Source organism: Polyodon spathula, chromosome 18, assembly GCF_017654505.1.
Source record: "Polyodon spathula isolate WHYD16114869_AA chromosome 18, ASM1765450v1, whole genome shotgun sequence".
NCBI lineage: Eukaryota > Metazoa > Chordata > Actinopteri > Acipenseriformes > Polyodontidae > Polyodon > Polyodon spathula.
Window position 1 is genome coordinate 24232397 of NC_054551.1, and position 16517 is coordinate 24248913.

General features: G+C 36.3%; 1 long non-coding RNA gene across 4 annotated transcripts in view; it reads right to left on the reverse strand.

Moving 5' to 3' along the window:
- Positions 1-14816, reverse strand: part of LOC121331008 — a 31099-nt gene extending 16283 nt beyond the window's left edge. For all 4 annotated transcript variants that reach the window (XR_005951931.1, XR_005951930.1, XR_005951929.1 and 1 more), the window contains exons 1-3: positions 14589-14816; positions 11988-12146; positions 2927-3070 (exon numbers count right to left, since the gene is read on the reverse strand). This is a non-coding gene — a long non-coding RNA (uncharacterized LOC121331008). The remainder of the gene's footprint in view (positions 1-2926; positions 3071-11987; positions 12147-14588) is intronic.
- Between the last annotated feature and the right edge of the window lie 1701 nt (positions 14817-16517).

The window sequence follows — 16517 nt, forward strand, 5'->3', positions numbered from 1 at the left end:
GCTTCCTCTTAAGAAATAAAAAAAACAAGAACAAAAAAAAAACAGGCTGTGTCCGTCAATCAGCATGAAGAGCGTTTAAACTATGTCAAGTTTCAGCACATGAGCAGTATGTGACAGTTCTACTGACTAAACTCACTTGTCAAAGACAATAAAAAACTGTATCAAACTTATAAATTAACACTAGCCAACATGGAGAGGGCTTCTGCGGGCAATAATGTTAAGGGGCAAATATATCTAACTACAGGCTAATCTGATTAGAGAAGAATGAGTTAACAGGTATTCTTTTAAAGGGAATTATAGTTTACATGGTTGACAGAAAGAAATCACCCTGTTAATCTCCTTTAAAGCCAACACCTGCTGATGGTTCTAAGACCATAAAACTGACCCTAAGGCCCTTAAGCACCCAGGATTTAAAGCTGACAATTAGAGAGCAGGTAGGATATACAATCCAATTAGTGCAGGGACAGGAAATAGAAGTTTTTATGGTCTTATGGCCCCCCCTCGGAGAGTGTTTTGTTTTTCTTTTCTGGAAACTCAGCACATAAAAACATAAAACTTGTATGCCTTTAGCTAACTGGACACACTTAACATGAGCTGGAACTGAAAGACATGTTGACAAGTCGTTTGAGTACAGGTCATATCGACCATTTACTACAACACAGAAGAAACTAGTATGAAGATGACGCTACAGTTTTGTCAGTTTGTTTTAACACTGAAAGCTGATAATCACTTTAACTGTATTAGAGTAAATCAAACACCTACTCTAATACAAGCATGTTTCTGCCCAGATTCAATTTCTGAACCTGGAACCCAAAAGGTGATAGCCTAGCACATTAAGCCACCATCATGCCACTTGGTCCCTAGCAGTTTGTGTGTTACAATTAAAAAATGTCCCAGGCTCACAATTTAGTGCAGAGTAACTATTATTCGATAGAGCCATTTTTTGTGCATTATTCAACTATCTTAACCCCTTACTTCCTTCTAAAGAAAGCTCCTGTTAAAAAAACAACTCTAACAATAAATTATTTAATACCTCTGCTACTTTTAAGAGAATGTTGTACTTCCCAAGAATATAATATGGAATAAGATGCAGTTTTATTGGTGCATGTCATTAAACAGCCCTCCCACAGGCATTTTCATTTTGGCCTAGCAGGCCACTGTGCACCCACTGATTTCCAATGCAGAAAGTCCATCATCATAGAAATGTGGTCAGGTTGATCTAAAACATACTATAAACCCTTGCTTTTTGCTCAGCATGCGCTGTCCAATTTAAATTAGCTACAGTGGAGTGTGAGGAAAGGAATCCCCTCTCAGTTTGTATTCTGTGACCCATGGTCGAGGATTCATTTAAGTAGGGGTTGAACATGCCTCAGTGTAGAAAGCTAAACTGAGTTAAATAATAGAGAGCTCTAGACCTTGGGTTCAAGCAGAACACAAGGCTGTGTTAAATGCTCAGCTGACAAAAAAAACAAAACAAAACTATTCTTCTTTTAAAAAAGGTTATTTGTTCAACGTGCTTGCCAAGGAGTATTCCCATTGCAAAAGGGTGCCTCTACACCCTAAACCCCTTTCATGTTCCTCCCCTTAAAAGAGATTCCTTTGTTTGCACGGGATTGAAAACGCCCAGCACGGAACAGTAGTCAAAGGCCTGAGAATTACTGTTAACACAGTGGGACAAAAAAGAAGAGGGAAGAATCGAATTCCTGTGTGAATGAGGAGGGACAGGAAGCAAAAGCAGCTGGAGGGTTTGAAGATTGTAAAATAAAAGTGGCTTCAGAGTGGTTATTAAATCTAAAAAAGCAATAGCCGATTTGTTTCAGGAACCCTTGCGAAAGAAGGCCTGTAGTTGGAAAAGCAGGCCTTCAACTTGCAAAGTCTTTAATTTGCCCCTCTGTGACAGCTGTTACCGCAGAAAAAGAGAAAGCACCAGAGACCGAGACAGAGAGAAAGAAATTACAGCTTTGCGGCACCCGCTTTTATCCATGTTACCTATAATCGTCCAGTCCTAGCATGTCTGACCACTTGACAGACTGCAAATTATTTACTGATGCTTTTACTGGGGATAAAATATGCAACAAGACTAAGTGGTTGTGGAGTTATCTTGGGAATCCAAAGTGGTTGTGGAGTTATCTTGGGAATCCAAAATGATTGCATGGAGTACTCACTTTACCGCCTGCCCTTAAATTACCCTCTTTCTAGGTTGTTTGATCAGAAGTGCCTAAACCATCCCTCTAATGTATCCTACTTTAGGAAACTGACAAAAAAAACATTTTAAAAAATATTCTTTATGAGATACAAAATATTAGACTCCAGGAAAAAGCTCCCTTTTGATATTATAAAAATACAGCATTATAAGCTTTGTAGAAATACCTATTTAACTTCAAATTATACAGTGTGTATATTAATATATACACACACCAGTTCACCAGTTCACAGCTAAAAGTTTATTTTTGTAACTGACTGGCAAAAAGAAAAGAATTGCACCTGCTTTGAGCAGAAATATTATCCCCATGTAAAAGCTGCTGATGTGTTTTTAATATATACATAGGTTCATACTGTAAATTTCATGTTTAATGTAGTAAAATCTAAATGCCTCTGTAAATACCCACACATTGCTTTTGCATTTAAAACAGTTCATTTAGAAAACATATTAGACAAAAGAAAAGATAAAAGTTGAGACTGAATTAACAACCTGCCCTGTGGTGTAGAAGCCTCAGTGTTCCAAGGAGAGGCAGGTGGGGCTGAACGCATGTGCCAGACACTTCTCATCTCTCCAGAGATGCCACTGTTCCTTCTCACCTGATCAGCGTGGCAGACGGTTCAAACACTCCAGCACACAGGCAGATGTACACTAATGAGGGGACAGCCATGCTTGTCTCCCTTGAGAACAGAAGGGTTTTGAACTGGGTCAGGTGAAATAGCTTACCTTAATCATTTCCTAATTTTATGGCACAACTGTTTAATCGTCTGGCTCAGCCTGGAGGGGCTGCTTCTTGTTGTGTTTAGTGAAGCTTTGAAGTTGCCGTCTGGAAGCTTCTGGTCACATTGCTGCCTCTTCTTTCTTGATAACCTGCAAAATGTAATGAAAACAAAATCTTTAAAAAGGCATCTTGGATTTAGAAAACAGCAGATAGTTGAAATGACACAGAACATTTTCTGACTTGCTACAATTCATTTTTTGTATGTGTTACTTATTTACCTGTTTTCTTCCTAATTTAGCAATCACCAAGGTTTCAGGCAAAGACAAAGGACACAGTCTGTTGAATTAACGTATTATTACACTTTTAATATAGTTTATCCTAATACTCTTCTGTTTTAACTCATATAAATAAGAAATATCTAAATATCACATATCTGTTTCATTACAGTAAAGCCATTCACTAACAATCCTGTTAAAATAATTTGTTTGGAAGACAATGTGATCTTTACATTTAATTCCCATTAGAGGCTATTTTAAGAAGCAGACAATGCATCTCTAATTCTGCAGTAGGGCTACCGTACACGTTGCACTATTTAATCTATGCTGGATGCCATAGTCTGGCAGGACATTAAATTGTAGCACTTAAAATGAGTTTAATCTAACTGTTAAAAATTATGAATAATGATACTGGTTGAAGTTTAAAATAGAAAAAGGTTAAGTAGGATTGTTGTACAAGTGGGACCCCACTATTAAAACTGCTTAATCTGGCCCCAGTAGACCCTAATAGATCCTACTCTTCAGATTGGGAAGGGTTGCCAGAAAGTGGCCTTGAAGGTGCACTGATTGATAGGAGCAACCTTTACATTGGTGGTCAATTTATTAACAACATGTAACAAAACCAGGTATAACCACATTTATCTAACAATGGTGACTTTTAATAATCTACAAATAAACCCACAGTTGGGCTTCTGGCAGCTTTACAGAAACAGCCTTCACTGAAAGCTTCTGATGGCATGGCTGTTTGCATTTATGCAACTGTAAACAGCTGTATTTTCTAAAAGGGTGCTAGCTCTTCCAGTTGCAGCTGCTAAGACAGAGGGAAACGGTTAAGCAAATATCACACAATGAACAGTCATCTCACAGCTTCCTGCAATTCAATTTTGGAGTCATGAATAAGGCTAATATGTGTAACTGCTCACAGGTCGTCCTTTTTATCACCCTCAATAGCTTTCTACATTTTGAATCTACATTTTCAGCGAACAGTGACAGTTAGCCTTTGTGTTTCCTTCCCTCTCTGGTAGTTATTACGAGGCATGTCTCGACAGTCACTTCGGCTGGGAAGGCAAGGGGAGGAGGGTCTCGCACTACTTTTTCAGCTTCTCCCATGCCTACAGTTTTGCGTAAACTCAGCAATACCAAAGGGGCTTAAAAAGGGGGCAGCTACACTGGCTCCACAATCACTGCCAAGGCTAAATTATAACTTGTGTAGCTATGACTAGACTAATTTAGTGCTTCTCTTGCCTCTCACAAAGAAAAAAACAAAATAATTGGAGCAGGCCCTAAGGAACAGATTCAGCTGAGAAAATGCAAATTAAAGCATTCCTAATGTACAAAAGCATTAAACTAAAATAAGCAGACCACAAACTTGCAAGATCTGTTAAGCTGGTAATGGCACTGTTCCGCACAACTTCTAAAATGAATGTATATGCAGGCAGTAAAAAAGCATACATGAATTATTAATGTTGTCTACAGTGCACCAAGTTCTTAAAAGCCCTTATATTAGCCTACTAAATTACATATTTCTTTTTTTTTTTTTTTTTAAACATAGTCATACAAATTAATGCAAATTTTGCATTGGAACAAAAGTCTTCAAATTCAGGTCTACTACAAGGGACACAGAGATGTATCTTTCACAGAGTGTTAATGGCTCTGCTGGGATAGATCTGCTTCTAAACACAAAGCTACTGTCCACTATCATTTTAAACTACTCGTACCAGAATGCAGGATTATTATTCATTCCTACAGAAGGGGCTAGAATTCCTTGAATTGGTAACAGTATTTTTAGTCATTTTTGTAAGGCTGTCAAACTCCACATTTCAGCTGTCAGATGAATACCCAAAACTAATTTATAAACATGACATTTTTAAATGCCTGTTTCAGTGTAAGTCTTAAACCTCATTAATTTTGTCAAATACACACTGGCATGACACTGCTAGTCTCACAAGCCATGAACACACTGCCCTGGCATCCTCTAAAAGCTGCCATCACACAGCAATCATGCTGCGATCTGTTAATTAATCAATGTGACAGATGAAGAAAGTGTCCTGCTATGAAGGAAAATGTTAGTTTGATGTGCCCTTATGGGGGGGGGGGGGGGGGGGGGGGACCTAAGCTATTTAGCTACTTTGCATACACTGCGACCCTGTGCAGAGCAGGACAATGTCTTATTTAGCACAGGCTGATCGCATTTTTCCATACTCAATGACGCAATATTTTCACCCAGGATATGGTATTGTGATTAGGGAAAACGCTCCACTGCTATGATGAACACCTGTTGCTTTATTCTTGCCTTTGAAATTAAATATAAAATGTAGACATTTAAATGTTTGTTATCAGCCAGAACAGAAATTAATGAAAGAACAGTGGTGCGTTCTCATCTGAAGCTGCCCTGATTGTGGCTTAAGGCTGGTATCAGCCAATTCGTTTCAACCATTATTATTGAACACTGTCTAAGTGCTGTTAACCTGTAATGAGTAGGTTACCTAACAAATTTGAAACACAGCTAAATACTGCATTCATAGTTTTATACAATGGAATGCTATAGAAATTAATACTGATGTGATAAAGCACTAAATAATGTCTCTCTGATGTTGAACATTCTGTATACAAAAGCTCTAGGCTTGACTTTTTGGTGCATTCCTCTTCTAAATGCAAGGCGGCCAATTTCACACACAAAATGAATTGTACAAAAAACAAGGAGCAGGAGGTTTGAATTATCAAACTGTGACCATGTCCTGTACATTTTTTGACAACATCTGTTATTTAAACAGGATGTATAGATTTAGGTATTATTTTAAGATTTGAGAGTCTTTTCCTGGTATTCCTTCCATATAAACGTTCTAGCACAGTTTTAAGGGAAAAATCTGTAAATTGTTTTATTTATTTATTTGCTCGCAACATACTATCAGCTTGTATGTTTTTGTATGTATATTTTGTACATATACAGTTACCTTGTAACTCACATAAATACTCAATGAACCCTTCCAAAAATAACTAAATATTAGTACAAAGGCTAGTAAATAAAACTCTTGTCTAAAGTTTTAGACAAGAATAAGTACAGAGAAATGGCTTGTGTGACTCCAAGGGTACACTGTAAGGTTTATGTGATAATTCATCACTTTGGTATGACATTTCTTTATCCTAGAGTTAGGACACATTTTTTTACTTTTGTTACTTGTCTACATACCAGTTGTATGCATGACATGTACTGTAAGCAAAGAAAAAAAAAAAAGGGAGAGATTTATCAGTCTTTAAAGAAAATGAAATTTATTTCTGTCAACAAAGCTGTAGATGTGTTCCTGCCCAAAAGCATAAATGCTTTTGGAATGCAGGAACCTGTTAAACTTCAAAAAGCGCAATGCACCATGCACAGTGTCACTCTAAATCATTTTCTGGTATTTTAATATTATCCTAACTTAAATTAAAAGTTAATTCCATAGACAAACATATCTAGTTCCTAACTTATTTTTGTACAGCCTTAAAAAAAATACAAAGTGGCTATCGATAACTGCATGTCGGCACAGTATGTACTAAAGGTCTGCTTTTAATAAAGTGTTCCAAACAACATTAAAAAAAACACACACACACACATATAATACAGCATATTTAATCAACTGCACACGTTAATAAGAAGGCATGAACTGCCTAACCATATACTGTATGCTGGCAACTTCGTATTTTCAGTATTATGGATTCTCTGCAAGCAAAATCCAACAGCACCCTTCACTTTGACTTCTGACCTAAGAGGGCATGTGACTTTATGGTTTCTGTAATTCCCTAGGCCAAGTACAATCGTGGGTGTCGTTAACTCTTTCATCGGCAATCTGTTTTTTTGGGGGGGGGGTTTTTTTTTTTTTTGTTTTGTTTTTGCAATGCTGCTCTTGAGGTCATGTGGTCTTTGAAGTTCCAGCTGCATAATGGCAGTTAGAGTTGTTGTCTTTACTAGTGTTGTCCATAAAAATAACCCTGTTCACTGCAACATGCTTTAACCTACAGTAGTTAGTACACTTCTAGGAGTCCCTTACTAAAGTTCCATTACAGATGGCGTCCAGTAGAAATTAAATTCTCAGCCGTATCTGTTTTAACCTCTGGGCATACAGTAACAATAACACAGATCCTTTTTAACATCTTCATATTCATAAACCAATCAATCTGACATGACATACCCCTAGGATGCTCCCAATGATGTTTTGTTCATAAGAACTCTCATTTCTATTTTTACTGTTTATAAATGTTGAGTTATTAAGCCTGCTCACCCCAAGCTGTCTAGTACTAAGTCGTCTTGCAGTTCCTGGTGGCAGTTTTGCTTTACAGACACTATGGCGCATAGGCTGCAGTCATAGGCTGCGCTCTAGATTTTGTGAGAGTCCCCGTACAAGTGGGGCTTGTAGCAAAGAAAGTTCAAGATAGTCGCAATATGAAGCCTTCTTTCCTCCCTGAGGGGTGGAAATTGGTTTAATGCAATCCACCTGACAGGCTACCTCCTTGTTTAAAGAAAACTGAATCCACTGTATGTAATTTATTTTGCATGAATTTAGAATGGTGACAACACAGGCCTTGAGGAAGGCTGCTGACCCAGTAATCATGTTCATGCTTCTTGAGACCCCACAAGAACCCCTTTGTCACAAATCTGTTGCATTTTATTGGATAGGTTTAATGACTGAAGGGCTACTGGGTTACATGTTGTTTGTCATGTGTGGCATGCCCTGTACAATAATTCAGTGCAGGGATATGAACAGCATTGGTAACTTACACACTGCTTTATTGCAATTTTATTGAGTAGATCTGTGGCAAGCTTCAAGAAGTGCTGGTTTCCAATTGTGTGCTACTCACTGTTCTGCTAGCAGAGCCTAGAGTAAAGCTGGACAGTTTAGCTTATAGAATCCAGAAGGGACAAATAAAATAGCATCAAATATGTTTAAATAAATAACACAGATAATTAAAAAACATGAGAACCTAAAATAACCTAAAAATAAGGACAGACTAGAATGGGGGAATTTGGAATATTAAGATTATATTTTAAGAAATGATATATTAAGAACTTCTACTGAGAATGAGAAGTAAATGATGAACAAATAAAGACATAGCTTTAATTTTGAGTTTACACACCACACCTGAATTCAGTGAACCCAAGGGACTTTTTAACATAATCTAGAGAAATTTGGTACTGCTATTTTTGTTTAAAAATAATTATCGAAAGGGGAAAACAGCATGGCATTTTCTTATTAAAATAAATAACTATTAATTTATTTTACCTACCACCTATACCCTATCATCATGGTTTTTTAAAATGTCAATATTTTTCTGATACCAATGTCATTGTCACTGTAGGTGACAGTCACTGATGTATAGGCCTAGTTCAGTTGTCAGCCTATAGGGTTATGGTGCATAAATGGAGATGACTATTTCTAAGAATCATTCTGCTTTTTATTACTTAACACAGGAAATTAAACAGACTTCTGTGCATGTAATTGTTTTTAAAAAAATGTCTCCCCACAACCTCCAAAAGAAAAACACAGACACTATTTTTTCATTGTGTATTTTCTATTAAATTAAAACACAAGTATTGCAGGTTATAATAATAATTCTACAAAACAAAACACAAGCGTTTCATTTAAAACATTGCTCTCTAGTGCATATCAACTGTGCCAAAAATCCTTTACGGTGACTGAATTTGTGCAGACATGTTACTCAAGATAGGGAATGCACTACGACTATATCTACTTACAAAATCCTAAAAAAATGTTGTGACATAAATAAAGGTAATTGTTACACTGTATAATGCTCAATACCATAAATCTCAGCTGCTACAATTGAGAAATTCTGTATGTCCAGGTCAACTGTAGTTCTACAGGAAATGATTCAACAGTCTGGACAAGTTCCAGACCAGTGAACATTAAGAATTGATAAGTGCTTTTAAATTCTATTCTTAGATATTTATACATTTCACTGATGCCACGTGTTCTGATTAAAAAAAAAAACATGCTTTTTGTGAAACTGTATATGACGTGAAGGGGAATTAATGCTTTCCATCAACTTCACATCCTTTGAAAGTACCAAACACTCGATGGTTCAAATAAGATTCAGCATCTAAAATGTTAAAGTCAGCCATCCGTCCTGAGGTAAGTATGAAGAAAGACAAAGTCTGAGTTTCTTGAAAATTAAAATAATAAAAATAAGTGTTTTAAAAAACTAGTACTGATATAGTTTGTCATTTGTCCAGCCATTTTGCTGATGGCTACAATTAATTTCAAGTCCTTCCTCTATTGGCCTTAAAGCAATACAGGGGTCCGTTCAAAGTGTTATTGACTACCTCTGTCACCTAGACAATAACAGCAACCATCGAGCTGGGTTATGTTTCATCATCTTCACCAATAGGACTATGAAGAACAAAAGGCTGTGATAAACAGTTAGACACCATTGTGGGTGCAACACTGCCTCAAGGGAACAGGTGTCGAGCTCTGTTTAAGCAACGGTACTCATGGGCTTAAAAGACTTACTCTTGTCACAGGAAGATCCTATAGTTTTTATTTTATACAGATACTGCCCCTCCACCCCTCTCCCTGCATTTAGACTAAGGATGATGTCACAGAATTCTTTGGTTTTCCCATCCCGCGATTCGATCTCTGTTATTACTAAAAGCCAGTAGGAAAGATATACTTCAGATAGTGGTCATTCTGTAATGAGAGAGAGGATGATAAAATGACAGTGCTTTCAGCACCTCTTTCCACAATTCAATAGCCATGTCTTCCATTGATTATTAGAAGACCTTACTTTGTCTTTCCTGGACAGAGAGTGCTAAAATTAATTGTTTGTAACACAGCCGAGATGAGAAAAGACATTAGTGGAACTGCTGGTAATCCAGTCTGTAGAACAGTGGTGCACAACTCGGTCCTGGAGGGCTGGTGTCCCTGCAGGTTTTTATTCCAACTGCACCCTAAAGTACTTTATTGGACATTATTAGAAGCTTAATTGCTCTAATTAACTAATTTAGGGTACAGTTAGAACAAAAACCAGGAGGGACATCGGCCCTCCATGACCTGAGTTGTGCACCACTGCTGTAGTATATTTAATTGATTTAAACCTGCTGAATTACAAATGGCCAGGGTAAAATTGTTCATTACAAAAACAGGATCTACAGCTAGTAGCCAATAAATTACATTTTAGAGATTTAAATTTAAAATCTGTTTACCGGTAAACAAATTATTATTTTTTTGCTTTGTAATTTAATTAGATCTTAGTTAGTATAGTTAAAATAAGTGAAAGGCCACCACCTTATTGACAGGAACACACACGAGCACGGAAATGTCACTTTCACTTAAAAAAAATATGCGCAAACGTTTGCAAAAATTAAATTGTTAACCCGTCATAATTAGGGATGCATAAAACTGGGAAAAATGTGTAGGTTAGTCAGGAATGAAGAGTTGAATACTGTACTACTGCAACAACTAATTCAAGAAAAAAAAGCATTTCTTTTTTTTAGAAATTAGATTAAAAAAACTAAAAAAAAAAAAAAAAAAACTAAGAACTTCTTTGTGAAAGAGCATCATTAGAGAATAAGAGTTGCAATAAATCCCCAAATCTTACAGCCCTCAAAGGTTTGTTCTGCTAAATTAGCCATGCTTTAGGTGAAAAAGCAGCACATTCCTTCTTTTCAAGTCAAGGCACTTGCAAAGGGGCTGCACCTGGAGCAGGGAGGAGCTTGTGAGGGCAAAGGTTGCCCCTAGCAAAGGCATTGACTAAACAAGACTTTGTACTCTCTGAAAAGTCCAGACAACCCCTGCGGCGTCATCTCACAACAACTGCTTTCTTCTTTTCCCAGACACAGTAATCCATAAATACACTCAAATCACCAGCAGCTCAATTATCCTGCAGTTTTCCATTTTTTCCTCTTACATAAAGATCTGGAAACAACCAGCCCCTTCAGGGTTCTTATTAAATATTTTTAAAACTAGGTTTTATCATAGCCTTGCTTATTCTAAAGATTGAGATTGGTTAATGAATACCCTAAAAAGCTTTGCACGTTATGTACTATAAGTGTGAGTAACTCCTTTAATATTGTACCGATTGCCCATTTAATAACCACAAAATAAAAAATTATAAATTCATAGTAAACTAAATTAAATTAAGGCTTTCACATAAATATGTTTATATTAATTACATGAAATAATGTGTACATCATTCATAGGTTTTACCAGAGAATGTAAAAAGGAAAAAAACACATTCATTAGGATTGCTGAAGAAAATATCTTTATAATCATTTCTTATTTGCCTGAATATTAAATATTAAATACTACTGCTTCTAGCATTGTTAAAAGAAATCATACTATTTCAGTTTAACCTTGGGTATTGCCACGTGCCAGAAGAATATAGAGGCTAAATCTTAAATCCTTTCATTCTGCATGGGAAAGGGCAACACTGTGGAAATGAGGACGTATTCAATTACACATTGTGCAGACAGCATCTCCACACGAACCTAACAAAGATTCTTCATACACCAGTACCATGTACACCACAGTATTTCTCCCTTACATTATTTATTCTTGCATTGATATGCTACTACTTTGTAAATGCCAGAAACTAAGAAACCAACATACAGTACATTAACATCAGTCCAGTACTGTTATGATCTAAAATAGGATTTATTTGTCCTATAAATAATTGTGATTATTTCCTACAGAAAAGTACAGCAATCTAAATACAGAAGAAAGTGCATAATTACAATGCCTTTGCTTTTACCCAATATACCACAGTAATACTTTTTTTTAATTTTTTAAAATTTTTTTACCTGATGTCTAGAAGCGTGTGGTCCACTGGAGCAGTTTTCACAGTTCAGTGGTTTTGTAGACTATTGGTAGCTTTTTCATCTGTGCTGTTTGTCCCTGTAAACATGAGTCATCTCTGGAAAGCAGTTGTGTGCTCCCTTCTCGGCTTCAGGTGGAGTGCACTGAAGTGCAATAAAAGCAAGAAAACAGGTTATTGTTTTTAATTGTGGTCTGAGGTTTGAAAATACTATAAATTGTTGAAATCAATTGTGCTGCTCATTTAAATACAGTCGTGTGTTTCCCTTCCTAGGTGTTAACACCAGGCTTTCTTTTTTCTTTCTTTCTTTCTTTCAGAATATGTACTCTCAACTAGTCATGCTTTTTTTTTTTTCAATGAATTGATAATATTTTTATTTTTATCCTTATGGGCCTTCTGATAACTGAACTAAATATGTGAACGTGTATTTGTGTCAAGGTGTTAAGAATCGCTGTTCTTCGTTAGAACAGGCAGATTCATGATCTTAATGCTGCTGAAAGTCAGTGAAAAAATATACATTATGTATGCAGTTTTAGTTTTAATTCAAAAGACTATTTTTTTATGTATATCTTTTTATGTATATTTGATCATGTCTGGAGCACGTTATTTGTTTGTCAGACATTTTAAGGTGGTAAGAAAATAAACACCTTATATTAACATTTAGAGGAAGAAAAAGGTGAGATGAATGATCTGGTTTTGATCAAAGTATACTGATATCATTCTCGTACCACTGCTACAGACACCCCATGTTAAATAAAAACTGGGTTGTCCAAAAGCATCCAGCCTCAAAGTAACGCATTGCAGGGGAGACAAAGAAAGGAAAGATTGATTCAGAGGGGCTTACGTGGCTCTGCTGATTTCTGCAAATGGCAAATTAGAATTGAAAATGTGTGTGTGTGTGTGTGTGTGTGTGTGTGCCACAAAGAAAAGTAATGGTCGATGTGTTTTTTCTTTTTTTTTTAATTAACAATGAAAAATTTTAACTGCTGTACAGTATGTTGTGGTGGAGTGCTCTTGGGTGTTTTTACTATTTTATTTCACAGATCGAACTGATCCCGATGTATATGATGTACCAGTAAAACGGTAATGGCTTCAAATGCTACAAACATAAAACTTGAGCTTTCTGGCGATGGTGTGCGTTACCGTCACAAAAACCAACACAACAGCTTTTTTTAAAAGGAAACGAGAGGGTTAAAGCCGAGCCCGCATCTGGTACGAGGGAAGGGATAGTGCTCTCTTTAATCTTTCCGCAGTATGTGCAAGCCTTCCATTCCTGATTCTCGCATAGCAGCGGAACAGGATTGGCGTGGATTGCGTGCAGGCTCCTTGATTGCAGAGGGGAAAAAACTGGCTGCAGTCCAGACAGGCTTGACGAGCTCTGTTGATCATTATGTCTAGCCTTCAGGTGTCTCGGCTCACAGTGGGCGGTGGTTGGTGGTTGGTGGGGTGGGGTGCGGGGGGAATGTGACATAAGAGCCAGACAAAGAAGATACAGACCCAGCTTTTAAAAAAAAAAAGATATGGATAAAAAAAGATTTACGAGTTTCTTGGTCGAAGTGACTTTCTGTGTTCCCCTGCTTTTTTTTAGTGAGCACACCAATAGGGAATGGGATTGACATATTTAGTCATAATTAGATCTATAGTCTTTACAGCATCAAACATTCTGAATGTTAATGCGCATTCAAATAAAAGCTAAACAAAATAAATAAATAAATTCTAAAAAAAAAAATATTAAACAATCCACAGTGGTGGGCTTTTCTTCATGGTTGATTACTAAAATAGAATTAGCTGACATGCTTAAAAGCGACACTTTCGAACTAAAATAAAATGTCGCGGTAAATGCCATTGTCCTGAAGTTATTCTGACATGTCAGGTGCTGGTTTACAAATACACTACACGTGAATATAAATATGAACGCAATTTGCAACATGAAATTGTTTATACGTGTTATTATTTTCAGCATTACTGTACCAGAATCGCAAGAAATACATTTATGCACAGCATTAATGAAACAAATATTTTATATTTAACTGAAAACCAAAAAAAAAAAAAAAAAAAAAAAAACAAGTTGAAGACGCAACAAAACATTGGTGTTAAAAACAAAAGCAAATAATCAGTATTGCGGTATGTTTAAACTGTCTTTGTTTTGGAATGTGTAGGACTGGAGTATGTGACCTGAAGCGCCCTTTTCATGCGCAGCTAATTATAATTCAACTGTGGAGACCGGCTGTTCAGTTCAGCAACCTTGCGCGAAGGGTCAACGGAGTTTACCGTACATTTTTAAATTGCTGAAGAGTGACATCAATATAACGAAGGGTCCATACTGTGCAATGTTCTGTCTCAACAAAGCTACTTGAATATAGACTTCTGGTCAGCATGCCGCCGGTTCAGCTTCTTTGCTTTATTTATTTATTTATTTTTATTTATTTATTTATTTTTATCTTTAGTGTGTGAGTCGACCGATAATTGTGTTAATGGAATGTCAATTAACAGAGCAGTATCGTGTGCTCATTCTGTTGAATATTAGAGCACGCATTTCACAGAACACAACAAACTAAACTACGATATTAAATCAATTAATACTTACAGTGTAGCAGTAAAACGTTACCAGTCTGTGTTCAATCAGGACTTCTGTTTTTTTTTTCTTTGTTGTTTTTTTTTTTTTGCAGTGCGTAACCGAAGTTAAAGTCCATTGGAAAATGATGACTAAATGTGTTTCACTCGTTAAAATAACTCTTGCAAGTATGCCACTTGTGTACAACACACCCCACTACTGTAGTTAAAGCTCCTCTCCGCGGCTCTGAACTGAAGTCTCTGCTGTCTATGTAAAAAAATAGGGGAAATGTGGTCATGTGAGACGCGGAGAGGCACACCATTGGCTAGACAGGAATAATTTGATAAGGATGGTCTGATCTCTATTGGGCCAGTAAAACAACTGAAGTAGTGTGGTTGCTACTTTGACAAGCAAGGAGATTTTGTGTGCAAGACTGAGTGAAAGGAGAATTTCTCGCTGAGAATAAAAAGAACTGAATTCATCCTAGGGCTAGGGTGAGGGGGAGGGGGAAGGGGAGGTAGGCTTAGCCGCTCAGGAATAATGGTGCTCTGGCTTTGTTAGTGTTCTGTAAAGGGGATAACCTTTGCTCCCGAGGAAAAAAAAAAAAAAGAGTTTTAATCCCCAAATATAAAGATGCAGGCATGATCGTGCTACAGAACTTCCAAAATTATGTATTTTATTTCCAATTTAAAAAAAATAAAATAAAAAATACTGCCATCCGCAACGTGTTACCAAGACCTTGACATAAACGGATTTATATTTTTCTGTTTCGTCTTTTTTAAATATTAGAGTACAGAGTAATGATGTTGAGTTCATATTTTGCAAGTGCATTTCTCCACCTCTCCCTTTTTAATAGCACACAAGTTAAACGGTGCCATTTTTAAATTATGAGTATCATATTACACTCATACATGGTTTATTCATATTCGTTTTATTACTACGATGACTGTTTTGCGGTTATCACGGATTTCACGATTTCTGTGAATTTTACCTATTGCCGTATAATCTGTTGATCCCGTGAAAATTCTAGTTTCTGAAAGATTAGTGTAAATACACATTTTTTATCACTTAAAAATAAATACAACAAACGTTTGTTTATTGACGCACTAGGAACCTGTTAGCTGGGTTAGTTTGCTTACTGGTATATGATTGAACGCACTGCATAGAGCTGCACGGTTTCTTCATTGTCTTCAACTAAGAAAGACACGAGCTGCATCAAAGTAAATAAGTCGTACTATAAATAACTATTGCAAAAACAATAGCAGCCCCTTCATTGGTGAGATAGATATAAAAAGACAGACAGACAAAGGCGTAGAATGATAGACCTGAAAGGGCAGGCAGACAGACTATCCGTTATAAGCGATTATAAGCAATATGAAAAACGGCAAGTGTATACAGGTAGTCTTATTATTTCTAATCATATTCTATAAGTGTTAATACCATAATTAATAACATGTTCATAGATTTTTTATAAATGCTTATAACAGATCCCAAAATTAGTGTTACCAAATATTTCAGCTAAAGAATTAAGATTACTCTGTCCAGTACAAGAAGCGGACATTTCACTTGTCTTATTTTTATGGTTTTGTTTTGTTTGATAATTAACTGATTGTGAAAATAAAACGTCTTTAAAAGGTGGACATAGAAAAAAAATTCTACCAGTTAGCATTTACTGTTTTGTTTGTTTTTCAGGTAATACCTATTTTTAAACCATATAAAGAGTAAACCTTTTTATGTTCTTAATTTAACATATAGAATAATATAACATATCTTACTACTGGTATAATTTTACTGTTCCATACATACAAAAAAGCAAAACAACTGTATGTGCAAATTTAAATTTTGGCGGTTACTGTAGGTCAAATGCCATAACCTGTAACTTCATCTTTTTTGTGTTTCATGGGTTGTCACAATAAGAGCTGATATTAGAATGAGCCTTCCTCTGGTTTCATTTGTGGGTTT